This window comes from Mycteria americana, chromosome 3 (assembly GCF_035582795.1).
Source record: "Mycteria americana isolate JAX WOST 10 ecotype Jacksonville Zoo and Gardens chromosome 3, USCA_MyAme_1.0, whole genome shotgun sequence".
Lineage (NCBI taxonomy): Eukaryota > Metazoa > Chordata > Aves > Ciconiiformes > Ciconiidae > Mycteria > Mycteria americana.
The window spans coordinates 98,914,316-98,934,321 of NC_134367.1; the positions used below are offsets into that span (position 1 = coordinate 98,914,316).

Below are 20,006 nucleotides of genomic sequence, written 5' to 3' on the forward strand. Positions count from 1 at the left end.
AACCATTATTTCTTCAGCGAAACATCTTTCATTGTATTTTACAAAACAATTTTGAAGCCTTTTCAATACATCCACACAATGTCCATCAGCACAGTAGAAATGTATTTAAACGCACCCAATAAAACCTCCAGAGAGTTGCATGGGTCTATCAAAACATGACCTAAAAAACACTGCACAAGAGAGCTCCGATGAGAGATAAATGAATAGAAGGCCTAGTGCTTCAAGCACAAAGGAATGAGCTCCGAGAATCAACTGCTAAGGCCGTTTGTCTAGAGAGGTTGACTTACTGAGTTTCAAAATCTGCAAAATCAATTAAAAGAATCAGGTTTTAACATTGAACATATTCTAACTGCATTAACAGTATAAGGGAGATGACTGAGCCTCAGAGTTAACGCTCAGTAGAGTTAATAAAAAAAGAGCTAAGTGATTTAATTACACCTTTCAAATCTGCCTGCACACATATACCCCATACTTCAACATTCAACCTTAGTTTCATCCCTTCTACTAAAAATATCTGTTATTACAGAGGAGTAAAAGCAAAAAGCTTATTCAGAACAAAAATTATAATTTCAGACAATGCATGGCGTGAAATGACATGTACCTTCCCATGTTAATGAGTATTTCAGTAGCAGCACAGCTTACGTAATAATCATGGGGTTTATGGCAGCTGGTTATTTTGACAAGAAATCTGAAGGAGCTGTATGAAAATAGCATGGAAAGAAGGAAAGAAAAGCAATAGGTCTGACATGTCAGATACCCTCTTACAAAGCATGCCAGGTCTGTCCTTTGTTACTTTTCTTGGTTTTCACATTGAAGGTCCAATTTTGAATCCTATGAATAGATAAAAAAGGAATTTGCAGCAAACACTCTTAAGGAATCTATCTGCAAACACATTTCTGCAAGTCCCTCTCCCACTGAAATGGAAATTGTTAAATAGGGAGTGGGCATTTTCTTATTTTTTAAGCAAAGCCTAACTTTTTAATACATTGTAGCGAATGGGGAAAAGAGAAAAAAGGTTTAATCAGTACAGCTCAACTGTGGTTGGAAACTCTAATTTCACTTTTGATTTCAAAATGTAGGGACCAATTCTGTTCTAAAATATCAAAGAAAGAGCATTATTACTTCTTTTCAACAGGAAAAAAGGCTAAAGCAAGAATACATAATTTACAGTAAATCCCAGCAGATGAAAAGACACAATTTTACTGAATGATATGTTTTTTTCTAAATGTGTATTTTGAAGTTCAATGTTTACAAACAGCACAACGTAAGTTAACAAACTCTGACCATCAAAAATAAAACAATTGTGATAGTTTATAGTCAGTTTTAATAAAAACCACAGTAGTGCGTCTTTCTTAAAATGGTCGTTGATTCTAAACAAGATAACCACATGGTGGCAGAAGAACCAACGTCTTGCTCAGAAAGCGTATTGCTCTCAGGAAAACATGCAACCTGATGGGTTTGTACTGCACAGTAAATTATTTGCCGCTTATAACGTTGATGAAAAACGCATTGGTTCAGTGTAACTCAACCCTCAGGGCTGATAAGGGTACATATTTTCCCAGAGCATTCTAGCTACTGCAAATTGAATTGTTACTTTATAGATTGAAAGTTTGTACAATTAGAAATTTCAATTTAAAATAAGATCAGATTATTTTACATCTAATTGTTAACAAAGTTTCAGAAAAAACCCAAACGAACTATCACTGCAATGCCACATTCAGCTTAAAAATCTGGAAGAACTCCCATTTGAAAACACAGTACAAGTAACAGCATTGACTGAAAATTTTATATACCCATCCATAATTTCTAAGAGTTTCTTTATTACTTTCAAAACAGATCACCAGTTAGATTAATAAATAGGGGGGCTCCTGCTACCAGTCTATGTTACATTTCTCTCCTCTATTTCATACTATAGCAAGACCCTCCCAGAACCGAACATACTGTGCCGTGAACAAGCCAGGAAGAGCTTGGGCTCCTCACAATCACCAGCCAGAGCAGAGCAGGGGCTGAAGGAGACAGGGCCAGAGCCCGCACAGCCCCAGCCTGCAGGAGTGCTCCCTGCGTGGCTGCCCCAGCATCGGTCAGCATCACGCCAGCTAACCGACACTTGCACCTGCACAGCGAAAGAAACTATTCCCTCTCCTCGACTTGTGCACAATCCTGCCACAAAAGCTGAAAAACAATTAACCTGCTAACCCAACAGGATGATTCCTGAATGAGCCTGAAAGCTTTATCAGCTCACCAAGCTCAAGTGAAACCAGGCAGAAAATGTACTGAAGCAAAGCTCCAAAGAATACCTGCTGCAAAATTTCTTATATATACATATATATATATAATGAATTAAAACAAATTATTCTGTTTTGCAACCAAAACCAAGGAGCCAACTAAAGGGATACTGCAACCTTTTTATACAGCTCACTAAATGTGGCTGCTACTATTTATAACTTCAAATAATTACACATAATGCTTTTACCTCTCAACAGCAATTTGTTTTCTGCTCCTCAGTGTTTCCTGACAAAACTGAAAATGCCCTCAGCTAGATTGCAGCAAAATAAAAGAACGAATGACGACAGATGTAGATCCCACAATGAATGATGTTGATGATTTCTTGTCATAGTCATAGATATAAGTCTGTAGCAAATGATAATCATTGAAGGTTTTTTCAGTTTGCTTTTGTGTTTGTGTATAGAGGAAAAAAAGATAGCACAAAGCTCCCCCCTTACATTGAGTGAAAAGTGTATTTACATTGGCATTTTATCTCGGATTAAGTGTGCCTTTTTGAAGCAAGTCTCCTGATCATCCCTATCTACCATGCTTTGCTTCACATCACCGAATGCTCTCAGACAGCACAAACTGGACTCTCTTTCTGCAAAACTAAGCCAGACAAGAACTAGCCCAAAGTAAAACCTTCGAAACACACATAGTGTGGACATTGGATCCTCAGCACTGAGGCTTTGCCTTACAAGTCCAACACCATGGTGCTGGACGGTTTGCTAATGCAGACTCACCAGGTTTTGGCACACCTTTAGGGAATCAGAGATAGAAGCAGTGTTGTTACTGCCTAAAATTATTTTAATGGTTTCTCTCCTCTGTATATTTCAAAGTGTCTATCATGGTACATCTCATTATTTGTAGTACATTAAAGTACAAGTGTATTAAAAACAGAAAAAACTTGTGCAAAATATTACTAAATGCTTTTTAAAATAATACCAGATTTAGTTATTGGAATATCCATACCAGCTTACCGATTTCAGCAAGATTAGTGGAAAAAGTAAGCATAAAACCACAGGAAAAATCACTGAAAATAACTGGGGGAGTATAATTTTCCTTTCTTTCCACAAATCACAACTACTACACAATACTCAGGAGCAAGAAACTACAATGGGAATCTGTACTAAATAGTTTTGGAGAGGATATTTGCATCATCAGTGTCTGAATGACAAAATGTTCATATTGGCAAATGGCACTTAAGCTAGGTTCTGAGACATGCAGTTAAAACAAAATGCTAATGTTTTTCTTCCTGTGATTTTCTTTCAAGAGAAATAAAATTTGAAAAAAGAAGTATGCAGCATGTATAACACAAATTAAACATAACTAAAGTAAAAGGAAAACATTTCTATTAAATAGTTTTTCAGCTCTGCTCAGCAGACATAGCCATAGTAGAACATATTCATTACCAACTTCCCACTGTATGTGATTAATTTCTGTTTGATTGGTGTCACTTATAGGAAGGACAAAAGTTTGAATTTACAGAAGTTGTTTTTTTAAAACTTGATTTTTGTTGCATTTGCAACAAAAGTTTGAATTATAAACTACCCTTCTAGAAAATTTCTTCCCTTACTACATTATACAAAGAAAGGTAACACTTCAGCTTCTCTTTAGCTTTATTAACTCACACATTGCTATTTGCTTAAACATCTACATTGCATCCAGGACTGAGGTGGCATTGCACCCCAACCATGCACGTGCATTCATAATTTAGCTTGGAAAAGACCTTACAAGGTCATCTGGCTGGGAGCCCATTCAAAGCAGGACTAACCTCAGTGTCAGTCAGAGCTCATAGCACTCATCTGTGTAAGCTCTCTCTTTCTCACTTGCAGCCTTATGACATACACCTGAATAATTCACAAGGTCTCACATTTCTCTAGCCACAGTACTAGAATAACAATAGTACATCATTTGTAACTTGTGAAACATTTTACTAATGCTTATACATCCCTTTGAAACCTTGAAACTAACATAAAAGCATGAAGTATATGAACAGAGGAAAACATAAAACTTTAATTTGAAAAAGGTACTTGAAGAAGCATTTAGATATTCAGGTGTATTCTCTAACTGAAAAAGTTAGGGAAAAAGTTATCTTAGATCCAAATTCCATGAAATCACATGTCTAGAAAGCTGGCTGCTGAACAGCAGCAGTCCAAACAACGCTGATACTGGTCACAGAGAGCTATTTCCTATTCAAATTATGAGAAAAAAAAAAATTACTGAGGTTCTTGTTACAAAGTCATTTTATACTGTCATAAATCCACGCTGCCAGTGGAAGAGATCCTCTCCCTTGTCAACTCTCCCAGAGCACCACCTCCAGCTCTCGCACTGCTGTGTGACAGGTTCAGTCAGGGCACCAACACACTGAAAATCAGCACAACAAGAAGGTCCAAAGAGAGCACAAACTTATGCCGGATTAGAGTGCATGTTTAAACACAGTCTCATTTTAATTTCCCAGAACAATTCAACATTAGACTGTATGCTATTTTTTTAAATTTATACCTTCAAACAGGAAACATAAGGCTGTACATTCTCAAGATTCTCCAAAAGACATCACCAATATGCCCTTACAAAAAAGCATACTGATGTTGGGCCTAGTAAACCCAACATCAAGGACAGTAATATCAGTCTATTAATTAGAGATGCAATTACAGGTATATCAGTTTTACACAATGAAATGCTCTTACATTTGCATAGCCTCTTTCATATTGGACTATCACCAGCTGATTTAACATCTGTAACTCCGATGCCCCACTGTTCCCTTGCCCTCCAACAGAGCCCTGCAAAAGCAAGATTCCTGCTGAAGACTAGAAGGTGGTGATGTTTGAGCTAATGGCTGGGGTGGCCCTTGCTAAAAAGCAGCATTTCCCAGCTTTGCTTTTCCTACCCTGCAGAGAGAGCAGGAATGCTGCTTTTTCAGATCAGCTCTATGTATTTTTGCTTTCATTCACCCTTCTTAAAACAGGAAAATCCTGGCTTGTCACCCTCAGGATGGCAAAATGTCTTTCCGCCCATGCTTCTGAGAAGATTTGAGCTAAACTCAGAGTTAAATGTTATGAAGCCAGCAGTCGGCTCTGAAGCCAAGAAAACCTGATGTTGCCCTCAAGGCATCCAGCAATAGCTGAAGCACTGCAACCTAAATCCTAAACAAAACCAGGACCCTTGCTATACGTGACCGCATTATTTATATCCAGTGAGATCTGGCTGGACTAGCATGAGAGTACAGATTTTAAATTTACTTACACAAATAAAAGGAAAGCAGTCTCAAACTAGAAACTTCATATAATAGCCAGCCTTATGAAACAGCCCCTTCCTGGCATCAGTGCCCAGGCTGTTAAACTGCTGTTTAATAGCAGTATGGGAGAACTGCTTCAATCTGCTTTTGATGATGTTTCTAAAAGTGTTATTTCAGCAGTCCTGAAAGCCACAACTGTAGCCTTCCTGCCGCAGGTAATTTCTGAAACTCATTGATGAAATTAAGAGACAATCTATCCTGTAACCTTACAATCAATTAATTTTAACAGACAAAGAAATGACAGGCATAGAAATTAATTTTGCTCCAATTTATTTCCTTATGGCATTCTGACTCTTAGGGATAGATCCAAATCTTGGCACCAATTTGGAAAAAAAAAGATGCAAAGCAGCAGTTCCCAGAAATCCTGTATTATTTCAGTGGATTCAAACAACTCAAGACAAGAGGAAAGCTGGATTTGCCGTGCATTGTGAATGATCAATGCTTGCTTAAAGGGACAGAGAGGAAGAAAAATTATACAGTTTGACGAATGATTTCCACGTATAGACTGCACTGGTAATTGCCATTCAGGAGCTTAACCCTCCTTATCGAAGTGTTAGAAACAACTTCTGCACCCTGTACTAGGGAAGTAGCACAGCTTGCTCATTTGGGCCAGCTCCTTCTGTTTTCCATCTTCCATCCCTTTTTAAAGTTCCCACCCCCCTGCTGCATCACATTCCACACGTCTATCCCAAGACACCAGCCAAAAACAGAGGACAGAGTGCCAACACTCTGAAAGCTTAGATAAAACTGCTGTGCTCTGCTAGCTTCTACAAATGGGGCTTCTGCCTCTCCGAACGTTCATGTCTGGATTCCTCCCCCTTCTAAGCCACTGAGCAGTCACGGCTCTTTTTGTTCCTTCCTTCACTCCCAACTTCGTATCATTTTTTCACACCACTTCTGGTGCACAGGAACAGCATCCCAAATGTGGCCCAGATTCTGAGGGCCTAAATGCTATTTAAATCCCTAAGCTATTTGGCTCTTAGAGCTGGGGAACCTCTGAAGATAGAAAGCCAGACAATAGGAAACACTAGGCAAAGGGATGTGAATGAAATTAGGCTGCTTGACTTGAATGTTCTCCCCTTCTCTTGTTCAAGAAATGTTGTATTTCCTATTTATTCCAGGAAACATTTATGATACAGAACTGAGCTTCTCTGTTTACTGCACTCCCCTAGTGCTGTTAGACTGCAAATTGTTTGGGAAAACCAATAATGGAAAAGTTTATTACAATATCCTGCAGACATCTCACAGAACATCTTAGCTAACATTATCATTGTTTACTTGCCACATTTGGTATTGCAGACTGCTACTGAAGGACAGTAATTTTCTTTGTTTTAAAATGAAGAGACATTTCATATGGCAATTTCCACCCTTTCTGCCATATAATATACCCTATGCCAAGGCATAAATACTAAGTACGACAGAGGAAGAGGCATAGCTGGAACCAGGCTACCCCACCCTCCCTCGCTCACAAGCACAGGGGCAGAATTATCAGGAAACAAAAATTATCACCTCGGTGATGTAGCTGCTTTTTAATTTATTTTTTTTTCTTCTCCAAGTGACACATTCTGATAATTCTTTAAAGCCTTCTTGCTGAATACAAGGGATCACCTAGATAGGCAGAGTAAGCTGTGAACACTGCCGCTCTCTGTCACAAACAGCTGATTTTTTTTATATGCTAGATCTGAACTAGTTCGTGGAGAAGCTAAGGCCCACTGAACTGTCAGAGCAGGAATGATGCCTCTGCTTTCTCAACGCTCCCAAATTCAGGTTTTGGATCAAAGCAGACAGCACAGGTGCTGTCACAAAATCCTTTTGAAAATAGGTAGCAAGATGACTTTAAATTGCTTGCTATGCAGTAAGGAGAGAAGGAAAAAATAAATAAATAAATCACACAGTTACCAAAAGGAATATATTCATTTCTGAATTAAATCCTTAAAGAAGCACTATGCAAATTTCTCAGTGTTTTCCCTTTCTTTGGTCTATGTTCACGTTTTGAATTTGGCAGTTTCCACGCCCACTCTTGACCACAGATTGTCCTTTTCTCCTTGATATTTTTGTGATTGCAATTAAACTGAAGTTTATGACTGTTCTAACACAGTTTCAATTTAAATCACCCTGATGATACAAAAGCATCTCTCCTTGCATCAGAATTACTGCTAACACCAGCAGAGTTCTCAGAATAGGTCAGTGAAAATAGTGCCACAGGGCCTTCAACAGAAGTATACATTTTTTTTCCTTATATCTATCTTAAGGAAGTGACTATTATTTTCATAGGTACTTGTGAGGGGTGAGAGCATCTCCTGAATAATCAAAATGCTAACCAGTTGTGCACTACGACACCTGTCTCTTTGGCCCAAAGAAGCCTACAGCAGACAAAAAGTGACAAAAACACAGAGAGACTAACCAGAATGGGTGGTCCCAAATCTTCTTGTGCCTGAGTGCTCTGCCAGGGATTTTTTGTTTGTTTATGTCCAGACTAACTGAGAACAGAGATAATGGAAAATATACCATTTTTCCAAAATGAATTTGCCCAGGTTCCAGCAGCAGCTACAGCAATTGCAGCTGCTCCTTGTCTTGTCTATGAGTTGGATGAGGTACTCTGTTATTTGTAAATGCTCATATAATACCTTGAAATAGCTTTCAAATCACTATCAATACACTAAACACAGTTTATGAACTCGCTTTGTCTCATGACAAAGCATAGAGGGCAACCCCATTCAGCAAACACAAATACAGAACAGCCTACATTATACATTTTAATTATTCATCCACGGCCTGCTGATCTAATGGAATAGTTCTGCAAAGCAACACGCAGGCTAAACGTTTGTACATGCTCCCTTTCATTTTTACCAGTAAAAGACAGGAATTGGAATTCATTTCAAAAAAAGACATATTGACTCCGAGAGGTATTATTGGATCTTTTACGTCTTGCGTCTCTGAGAGACTGATTAACATGCACAGAGCTCTGTACTACCATAACTAGACCATCTTGGTTCTTAAGAGTTCATTGAAAGCTCATTCAGAAATCTTTCAGAGATATGAAGAAGGTTGGGACAATTATGGTGAGTTGAATTATTTATTCCAAGAAGCAAATATCCATTACAAGTACCACTCCTCCTCCTCTTCCCATAACTCATGCCCACAGAAACCCAACCTCCTCTTCCAGTGTTTCTGTCTGTTCTATGCCCTACTTCAGTTAAGAGCCACATTATGCTCACACACAGAGGTACTGCTGTCAAAAACTCATTATAATCAGTATTCCTTACTTACCTGTATTTTAAGAGAGCTTATTGGCTCAGGTTTCATGAGGACTCCCAAAAGAGCTATCAAACCAACTTTCCTTGCTCACACCTGGCAAGAAAACTGTGCTCACTTCAGGCAGATTCAGACTCAGCCGTGGGACACACCTGCAGCACCTCCAGGAGGACCTCGTGGCACTCTGCACACCAGTGTACCAGGCACACAATTTGAGGAAGACCCAAGACTGACCAAGGCTTTTACATGTTTAAATCCTTTTGTTTTCAATGGTCTTTGGGTTCCAGGATGCCCTCCAAGCCTAAATCGAAGTGGTTGAGGTGAGCGGCTGCTCTGCCTGTGACTAGGCAGTCGCAGGGGCTGTGCCATGCTGCTCGTGCCAGAGAGAGTCACCACGAGCCACAGTGCTCCCATGGCGATTTGCACAACCTACTGCTGCCACCCAGCCCTCCCACAACAGTACCACAAAATAAGCAGATGAGCAAACTAGTATCTTCTATTCAAACAAAACAAAGTCCAGTTCTTCCTTTAGGAAAGGAATTGTTTTGAGATGCTCTCTACAATGTAGGGGAAGAATTAAAGAAACAAAATAAAAAGGAAGGATGGCTCAATGGTTATCAACCTAACTGGAAAAGGAGGACATAGCAGAAACAAGGATTTTCTTAACAATATGTAAGTATCTATATTTGTTACTATCACTATCTTCCAATTAAATTACTGGTAATAATAATTTGCACTTGTGTAGCATTTACACTCCATGAAAGTAGTAAGTATTAGGCTCTTTTTGCTAGTGGATAACCTAAGGCTAACCTCAGCTGGAAACATGGCCAGACAGTAAGAGAATCAGACTCTCAGGTACTAGTCTTTAAAGTAGACTTCAGATTACTAATAGGCAACAGAGCCTGCCACTAAGCAATAGTTTCTTTGTTCTTGATTTTCCACAAAGAAGAATATTTGCTAGTCTACAGGATCTTATATATAAACATATACTTAGTAGGCTTGCCTATAATGACTGCTGTTCATCTATTTTAAAGCTATACAGTGACTGGCTATTTAATTTGCTACAAACTAAACTCTCAATAGCAAGCGCAGTGACCACAGATTAGGCTAATACTGGAAAAAAACCCTTTACATTTATTTTCTCCTTAAAACCCAAGTCAGAGAGGACCTATGAGAAGCAAAGTTCTTGCAGAGCTTGCCACTGATGGCAGAGGCGGTGGCTGCTGATGCTTAGCCCCCGTGGGACATCTTTCTGATGCATAGCACTGGTATGCGGCAATAATCCATTCATCACTGCTTGAAACCGCCCAAATACCACAATCTGTGATCAAAGCAAGATCACTTTAAAACAAGTTAATGTAAAAGTTTGTGGTGGGTTGACCCTGGCTGGATGCCAGGTGCCCACCAAGCTGCTCTATCACTCCCCTTCTCAACTGGACAGGGGAGAGAAAATACAACAAAAGGCTCGTGGGTTGAGATAAGGACAGGGAGAGATCACTCACCAATTACCGTCACGGGCAACACAGACTTGACCTGGGGAAATTAGTTTAATTCATTACCAATCAAATCAGAGTAGGATAATGAGAAATAAAACCAAATCTTAAAACACCTTCCCCTCACCCCTCCCTTCTTCCCGGGCTTAACTTTACTCCCAAATTCTCTACCTCTTCACCCCAGGCAGCTCAAGGGGGATGGGGAATGGGAGTTGTGGTCAGTTCATCACACGTTGTCTCTGCTGCTCCTTCCTCCTCACACGCTTCCCCTGCTCCAGCGTGGGGTCCCTCCCACGGGAGACAGTCCTCCATGAACTTCTCCAACGTGAGTCCTTCCCATGGGCTGCCGTCCTCCATGAACTGCTCCAGAGTGGGTCCCTTCCACAGGGTGCAGTCCTTCAGGAGCAGACTGCTCCAGTGTGGGTCCCCCACGGGGTCACAAGTCCTGCCAGCAAACCTGCTCCAGCATGGGCTCCTCTCTCCACGGGTCCACAGGTCCTGCCAGGAGCCTGCTCCAGCACAGGCTTCCCATGGGGTCACAGCCTCCTTCAGGCATCCACCTGCTCTGGTGTGGGGTCCTTCACGGGCTGCAGGTGGATATCTGCTCCACCATGGACCTCCATGGGCTGCAGGGGGATAGCCTGCCTTACCATGGCCTTCACCAGGGGCTGCAGGGGAATCTCTGCTCCGGTGCCTGGAGCACCTCCTCCCCTTCCTTCTTCACTGGCCTTGGTGTCTGCAGGGCTGTTTCTCTCACATATTCTCACTCCTCTCTTCCGGTTGCTGCTGCACAGTCGTCCACCCCACCCCTCCCCACCCCCCCCTTCTTAACTGTGTTATCCCAGAGCTGCCACCACCATCACTGATGGGCTCGGCCTTGGCCAGCGGCAGGTCCGTCTTGGAGCCGGCTAGCATTGGTTCTATTGGACATGGGGAAAACTACTGGCGGATACTCACAGAAGCCACTCCTCTAGCCCCCCACTACCAAAACCTTGCCGCTCAAACCCTATACGAAGTTTTAATTACACATCAGATCTCTTGCCAAATCCTGCATGTAATTATACTACCAAGCAAATCCTTTTCGCTGCAGACACAATCACTAAAACTTTGGACAAATGCTTCTAAAAAATGCAGCTGTGAGAATGTCTGCACTGAGGCATATGTTTATGTGATGCTTCTACCAGTTTGGAGTTTTGTACAGAAATTAAGCTTTGTCTTGAAAAAAATAAATCCCTTAAATTGTATTACGCGTACAAAAAGACGAGTTCTTCATGTGTGGGCTGCTCTCTTTGAACAGTCTCCCACATAAACCACTGCACATTTCTCCTAAAACCAGACACTTATCTCAGGAAAAATAGATGTGCATTTCTTTTACCAAATTAGTTTGTATGACTGTGAGCAAAACCATTTTAAAAAAATGGTATTATTTGCCTAACTGCCAGAAGTACATTTTTTGTTATGATAATCATTCAATATTCCACATTCAAGCTTGCCAATTGACAGTTTACCAATACCATGGGTTTAATCAGTGGCATTTACAGCATTATAGTGTCATTAATAATTCTACTAAAAGCACCAAGAAGTAGTTCACATAAAGTTGCTTTACTAAACTCATTTATATTGCCAAGGCTGCCAGAGTTCCAGGCAAAAAAAAAAGTGAAATGCCCTATGGCAGGCCAATGATTTTAAAATACTGTCAAATCATCCTCAGTCTAGCTTTCATTATTAATTTGTAACTAACTCTTCAGTTGCTCAGCTGTAATCTTTCATGGAGGGCTGTTTTTTAAACAGAATACGAGGCACCAACACAAAAACGTAATGGGAACTTCCCCTCAGGCGTCACCTTTTTAAAATTTCCTCACATCCCACTCTCTGACAATTCACCCCTGTAACAGATGACTCTAAGCTTTTTCTTACCACTCAGTGGTACACAACCTTGCCGGTGAGAAAAGGGAGATCCAGAGCTCACTAGGAATGCAGAGGAGGGGTGGGGGAGATCCTCCGCTCTCTCCCGCTTCCTTGGGTGGGAAAGGAAATTGCCGAATCCTTTGCTTATGATTTCTCTGGCAGATAGGAGCCAGCAGAGATAGCAAACTGAGAAACCTGGCTTCTCTTCCCCCTGCCTGCAGTGCCCCGTGTCAAAGGATGCTGGTGGGGTGAGCTGCTGAGGCTGTCGCTCCCCAGATCCCCTCAAGTAAAGCATGGTGCCCGCAGGGAACAGCCCCGTCAGGCAGGTCGGGCAAGCCAACACTCTGCTCTGCCCTGGGTTGTCCTGTACGGCACGGGCATCCATCTTTTCCTTCCCCTTCTTTTAAACTCAGAGGACTAAACAACTCTGTCAAGTAAATTTGAGAATATCAGCAATACCTACATTTTAGTCAAAGATGCCATATACTGTGAAGTGAGATTACTTATTTCCGACAAGACCAGTACATTTATACATTACCATCTCCTCTTGAGGTTTTACAATCTACTACCAGTCTCCAGATGTTGTACTTTTGGACCATAGCAATGTAAAAGAAACTCTGGGTCCTCTATGTGAAACATACACGTCAATACTTCATTAAAAAACTTTTAGGTAAATATTCTCTTCGATACTCAATTTGACATAAACAGTAATTTTATTTTCACCAGCTTTTAAAGGTATTTAAAAAGGTATTCTAAAGGTATTATAAAAGGTATTACAAAATACCTTTCATAAAACAAAACAGAAGACATCCACTTTTGCCAAAAGCAGCAACATGAAAATTTCACCATTATATTAGAAAGCGAGCTCTGGTAAACTACTCAGTCCTTCTGGAAAACAAAAAGTTTTGCCTCCTCTGGAGGAAAAATGTAGGAGAATTTTCAGGGTTAAATATTTACTCAACCAATCTATTTAGTGCACAAATGCAGTAAAATTGGGTACAGATCTAGGGCTAACATTTGGATGTGTTACAGGCAATAACGGTGGTGTGGGTGTGTGTATATATATATATGCACACGCTCACACGCACAGCACCAGCAGGCCAGAAATGCATCTTATTTTTTTCCTCTATCTTTGTCTTTCCTCCCCCACCCCAAGTCTGCTAGAACAACATGAAGGAATTATTAGCAAGGTTCTGCAAATGCAAAAAAATCTGACAAAACTACATACAGCAACTGCATACTCATTGCATAATGATTATATTTAGCATATGCAATGCAAAAATTATCGCATGTAGTGACCATCAAGATGCTCACAAAATAACAAGACATTCTTGATACTGATTATTTTTCAGGGTAGAAAGTTTGCTCCTTGTCTATAAGAACCGCACACCTAGCACATTAATAATTATGCTGCCAATTAATGCCGTTTAAAGAAAAATATACAAAATAAGATCACCCACAGAGAAAAAGTTACACTATTTGACAGTTTTTTCATTCCACCCTTTTCTTCTTTTTCAGCAGCATATTAGCAAGTAAAAGTTCATATTAATAAAAAGGAAGAATCAGACTGTTGTTTGTACAAATATGAGAAGAATTTGAAATGCAGACTGGATTGGATAATGGTAGTTCTAGATAATCTGGAAGTGTTCAGCAGCTAGTATGTTCCAAACAGTGCCTAAGAGTGATTTTAAAGGAAGGTATTTAAACAATTGTGGCCTGAACAGTTGAACAATCCCAGCCAGTTCTTGATGCAACTAAATATGTCTCTCTTTAGAGAAAGAGGGGAGGTAAATTAAACCAACAAGCAGAAGTTAACAACAGTTATCTCCACACATATTTGGGCTTAATTCTAGTTATTTATGTTCTGACCATCTGGTCTATTTGACCAAATCTAGGAAAAAACAGCTTAAGACCACACACTGAGAAAAGATGCATAATTAAAACAAGTCAGCTGGATTTCTCACCTTTGCAAATTACAGAGAGGGAAATTTTACTACTAGTAGCAGTAGCGAATGATCAGAACTATCTGCATGGGGTTTCCCCATAGTTTTACATAAGTTTTCCCCTTCTCTCCATTCCAGCCAGAAGCATATAGAGTGACCCTTTCCCTGCTAGGGCAGATACTTAGTCCACCTAGACTTTAGCTATCTCCATCTCCTCTGAGATAACAGTCAGCTTTTTATCAGCACCAGGACCTCAGATGCTACACAAATATTTTACAGTCCATGATGGTATTCTTTTAACATTTTCAGGTAGACATGAAAACTGAATGAGCCAAACTTGGAGCCTTTTTCCATCATGGTATTTTTGTCTTAGACTCTGGGATTTGGCCAGACTGCCAGGGTCTGATTTCATTAAGCTTGAATAGTCTTTTGCAAAACCTAGTTTATGACTATGTGATAAATTGCTTTCTCCATTTGTATATTAATAAGCAGATCACAACTAGAGGAGGTTAAAGGCAGCATTGTGGAGAAAATAGTGTTTTTTAAAGTGAGAAAAAAGCTGGATGAAGCTCCCCCCCAATGATTTACGTAGTCTACTTAAATTCTACATGCTCCCACATTTAAATTTCTTGAATACTCCTAAAAAGAATAAAGAATTTCAAATGTTTCTCTCAGTGATTATGTTAACCTGGTTAACCTAACTGGTTAACTGCGTTAACCTAGTCTTTTTGCTTATTGTATTGCAAATCATAAGCAAAATCACTGCATAGACTATAATCCAAACTACAAGAAAACAACCACTGAGCACGCACACACACACCCCAGTGTAATCATCACCCCAGCTTCATACGAACCTTATTGGCAATATGGCCCCACCACAGATAACTGTGTGCTCCTTGACACTATACAGACAAAACCAGCTGCAAACATTATCCAGAACACACTAAGGTGACACAGCTGATGTACTGTGTCAGCTTATTACTAACCAGGTGTTTCAATTTCTTTTGTAGGTCAGCACACTTACTAATGTCTCTCTTGAAATACAAGCTTTAAGTAAAGGTTGATAAAAAACTATGAAGAGAAACAGTTTTGCCTGGTTTTAACTAATATTATTGCTGGAAATATTTCACTTGATTTTTAAACTGATGTTAATAAAACATCAAATATTTCAGACGAGTGAAAACATAGGGAGCTTTGCCATGCGGATAGATTGGAAATGGCAGATGATGACAAAGCAAATATCCCGAGGAATACAGAAAAACTTTACCAGCTCTTCTACGAAAGTTAAGCTCCAACCACAGCTGCAGACCTACTGTTTAACCCCAACCCTAGGGACATAAGGTTCTGTTCTGCATCTCACATCCCTTAATTAAGCAGTGAAGCACTTCTCTGATTTAACACCTTTGCAAGTGTTATTTAAGGATGTTAATGCAGAAATAGATTTTTCCTGCTCAAGAATTGATAGTATTTCTCTGCTTTATAACCTCTTCAGTGTAAATATTATCTTTTTGGCTTTCTGGTTTTCTCTTTTCATCATTCTGATGCAGTGAAGTACCTGCTTCTTAGAAATGCTCCCCAATTTATGGAATAAGCCTGAGTTACAACTGGTGTGAATTTAGCACTACACCAAGTGTGAGGTGATCTCAAAACATTCAAACATTTCTCCATCTCTATACTTAAGTATACTCTATACTTATACTAAAGGAGTACAAGTCAATGGTAAATCTGCTTGAGTACTAGATGACACGGACATAGCACCTCCAGTGAGTCTATCTGTCAACTCTCCAGAAAGAAAGAAATTAGATTTATTCTATATTTTAGATATTATGATAAAATAATAAATAATGCAAGTACTGCATCTATCTTATCCACATAGATAGAGCTCTGACCCACATAAATGACACCTGTAACATGTTTGCCAAATTTCTATATAGACTCCCAGAATGGAACCAAATCCTCAAGCATGACAGCATCCATTACATCAAATTTACTGGGACATAATTTTATTTTTGACACAAATAATTATGTGACACTGTAAAAGCAAGATTAGTTAAAATAGTTGGCAGTTAAAATCACCTTGCAAAGAAAGATACATTAGATTCATACTCTTTAATATAATAAAGGTATTAAAGAGGACACTTTTCGCCACAATATCTTGGCTTTTCTGATTATTTCTTACACTTTAAATGAGAAGAGTAAGCTTCCTGCTATTTTTACAAAAAGTCTTCTACGAGTTTTATTTTTAAAATGCTTCTTCTGCCACTTACTTTAAAAACTGTAGAATGATGAAGAAGTAGCTGGAAGGAAAACTTCATGAGTCCCACTGAAGCAGTTTATTCTGGAACACCATTTATAGAAATGTCATTTTGTCATTTTTACCCTGAACAGAAACTGTATGTGATATTTCCACCCTTATACAACTGAACTCATTATACTGTTTCCATAACAACAAATAGCAGTACATGAAATTAGATCCCAATAAGATTCTGAGAAAATTAAGTTACAGCCTGCTAATGTGTCTCTTAAAGACTCATACAGTGAATGAGAAACCAAATCTGCAAAGCTGGCAATGTGGGTACCTAATAATAGTGGTACAGCAGGTTAATATCTCATAAAGGGAATCCAGGAAAAACTGCCTTAGCCTGTACCCACTAGGTAAGGAAAAAAAAAAAAAATAAAAAATCACTGTTTGACACAGAGGCATAGGAACTGCTATACGGATGGACACCTTTAACTCATTGTTTTATCTGAGAGTTGCCCAAACAGCAGATGCTTCAGAAAAAAAGAGTAACTGCTCCATGGGGCAGATTGTCAGACAATAGCTTGTCACCTGGAAAATTTCTTCCTAACTCTTAAGGACTCCTACAGTCCTCCCCTTCTGTTCCAGATAATACACACAATTGAAGTCTTTAAACTTTTGTAATTGTCTATAGCTGAAGACTATATATAATTAATTTCTTTTGGACACTGCTTTGATTTTGTAAAACAAAAGAAGTGAATTGAGCCCATGACTGACCTCCTCTCAAAGGAACTTGGTCTTAACACTGCACCTACTGAACTCCAGTGCTAAGCTCTGTTGCTGCTCTAATTCAAATAATTTTAACCTTGCAGTGACCTGTAACACCATTGCCACACACACAATACAGCCACGTGTAAAGTCTATTCCAAACCAGAAGTTAGGGAAAGAGCCTTCTTTCTTCACTAGAGCCTATTTTTGTGTCTGTTCAATGACAGACAAAAGCACACCTAACAATTTTAATGGAATTTAATAAAATATTGCTACAAACTCGTAAGACAGTAAGTGACCCTAGATCATGCTACTTCTTTCTCCATCTATTCTCCCCCATCCTTCAACTTCCAATGGTAAGCAGCTGTACAGCATTCCTCTGACTCAGATGAATGGAGAAAAGAGTGATGGAGGTGCCTAAATCTCAATAAAAAGCATCATTCTTCAGAACTGCTAACTTGCTTCTGGTACAAAGCACGTTTTTGCTTCAGTCTTCTCTGGCAACCACTCTCCTCACCCCTCCCGAGTCAGTGGACAACATGCTGGGGACCAGGGGGGTAAAGCCCCTCCCACTGTAAGAGAAGATCAGGTTTGTGACCACCTGAGGAACCTCAACATATATAGGTCTATGGGACCTGAGGAGATGCATCCCAGAGCCCTGAGGGAACTGGCTGATGTAGCAGCCAAGCCACTCTTCATGCTATTTGAAAAGTCATGGCAGTCAGGTGAAGTCCCTGGTGACTGGAGGAAGGGAAACATTGTGCCCATCTTTAGAAAGGGTAAAAAGGATGACCCTGGGAACTACTGACCTGTCAGCCTCACCTCTGTGCCTGGGAAGATTATGGAACAGATCCTCCTAGAAGCTATGCTAGAGCACATGGAGGACAGGGAGGTGATTCGAGACAGCCAACATGGCTTTACCAATGGCAACTCCTGCCTGACCACCCTAGTGGCTTTCTACGAGGAAGTTACCACATCCATGGACGAGGGAAAAGCAGTGGATGTCATCTATCTGGACTTCTGTAAAGCCTTTGACATGCTCCCCCACAACATCCTTCTCTCTAAACTGGAGAGATACGGATTTGATGGGTGGACTGTTTAGTGGATAAGGAATTGGTTGGATGGTCGCATCCAGAGGGTCAACGACTCCATGTCCAGATGGAGATCAGTGACGAGCGGTGTCCCTCAGGGGTCTGTAGTGGGATCAGTGCTGTTCAATATTTTCATCAATGACACTGACAGCGAGATCGAGTGCACCCTCAGCAAGTTTTCAGATGACACCAAGCTGAGTGGTGCAGTTGACACACCAGAAGGACGGGATGTCATCCAGAGGGACCTGGACAAGCTGGAGAAGTGGGCCTGTGTGAACCCCATGAGGTTCAACAAGGCCAAGTGCAGGGTCCTACACCTGGGTTGGGGCAATCCTCGGTTTCAACACAGGCTGGGGGATGATGTGATCGAGAGCAGCCCTGTGGAAAACAACTTGGGGACGAAAAGCTGGACATGAGCCAACAACGTGCACTCGCAGCCCAGAAGGCCAACCGTATCCTGGGCTGCATCAAAAGTAGCATGGCCAGCATGTCGAGGGAGGTGATTCTGCCCCTCTACTCTGCTCTGGTGAGACCTCACCTGGAGTACTGCATCCAGCTCTGGAGCCCTCAGCACAAGAAGGACATGGAGCTGTTGCAGCAGGTCCAGGGGAGGGCCACGAAAATGATACGAGGGCTGGAGCACCTCTCCTACGAGGACAGGGTGAGAGAGTTGGGGTTGTTCAGCCTGGAGAAGAGAAGGCTGTGGGGAGACCTTATAGCAGCTTTCCAGTACTTAAAGGGGGCCTACAGGAAAGACGGGGACAGACTTTTTAGCAAGGCCTGTTGTGACAGGACAAGGAGCAAGGGTTTTAAACTAAGGGAGGGAAGATTTAGACTGGATTTAAGAAAGAAATTTTTTACAATGAGGGTAGTTCCAGGTTTTACACTGGAACAGGTTGCCCAGAGAGGTAGTGGAGGCCCCATCTCTGGAAACATTCAAGGTCAGGTTGGATGGGGCTCTGAGCAACCTGATCTAGTTACAGATGTCCCTGCTCTTGCAGGGGGGTTGGACTAGGTGACCTTTAAAGGTCCCTTCCAATCCAAAGCATTCTATGATAACTTTTCATACAGCAAGCAACATCCTGCATTACATACCTATCTACAGACGACTAGTATGTGAGGATGGCAAAAAAGGAAAAATTCAAAACTTGACTCTGTCTTAGCCCAATGGACTGCTTGTTTCAGACACCCAGACACCAAATTTTCAACATTTGAAGGATGTAAGCTGGTTACCTAGAGAAAAAACTGTCTAGCTTAAGCTAGATAGTAAGGTGTTTGTGGGCAAACTCTTTCCAAAAGATTTTTATCTATCATTCATAATGCTCTTTTACATAGCTATAATAAATAGTCAGAATGCAGTAGAGGAGTAAATGGATATCCTGGGGAGAGACCAGCACTCAGAATATTTGTCTGCAGGGGACACATAACTAGCCAAATTCAAGGACTGAAATCCAGGCATTCTGCCATAACTCACATGGCCTCAGGACCCAACAAAAGCATAAATAAATAAATACATAAATAAAAATAACTGAAATAAAGGACATTGTCAAGGCCAGAAAGTCTAAAATTAGCTGCAGTAGCCATGTTTTGGTTTGTATTGCGCAAGCCCTTTTCTGTGCCAAGCACAGTCTCTTGTGCTGGTCAGGTTACATATCAAAGCAGATGAATCGTCCTCATTACTATACAGAGACAAACCATCACTGTCTTTCAGCACCTGCTTTCTTCTCCGATTTGAATGAACAAGAA

The 20,006-nt window shown here is 40.5% G+C and overlaps 1 protein-coding gene across 1 annotated transcript in view; it reads right to left on the reverse strand.

Moving 5' to 3' along the window:
* The window catches only part of PRKCE (protein kinase C epsilon), a 302,234-nt gene that overhangs the window by 136,883 nt on the left and 145,345 nt on the right, over positions 1 to 20,006 (reverse strand). The gene's annotated exons all lie outside the window — the stretch shown is intronic.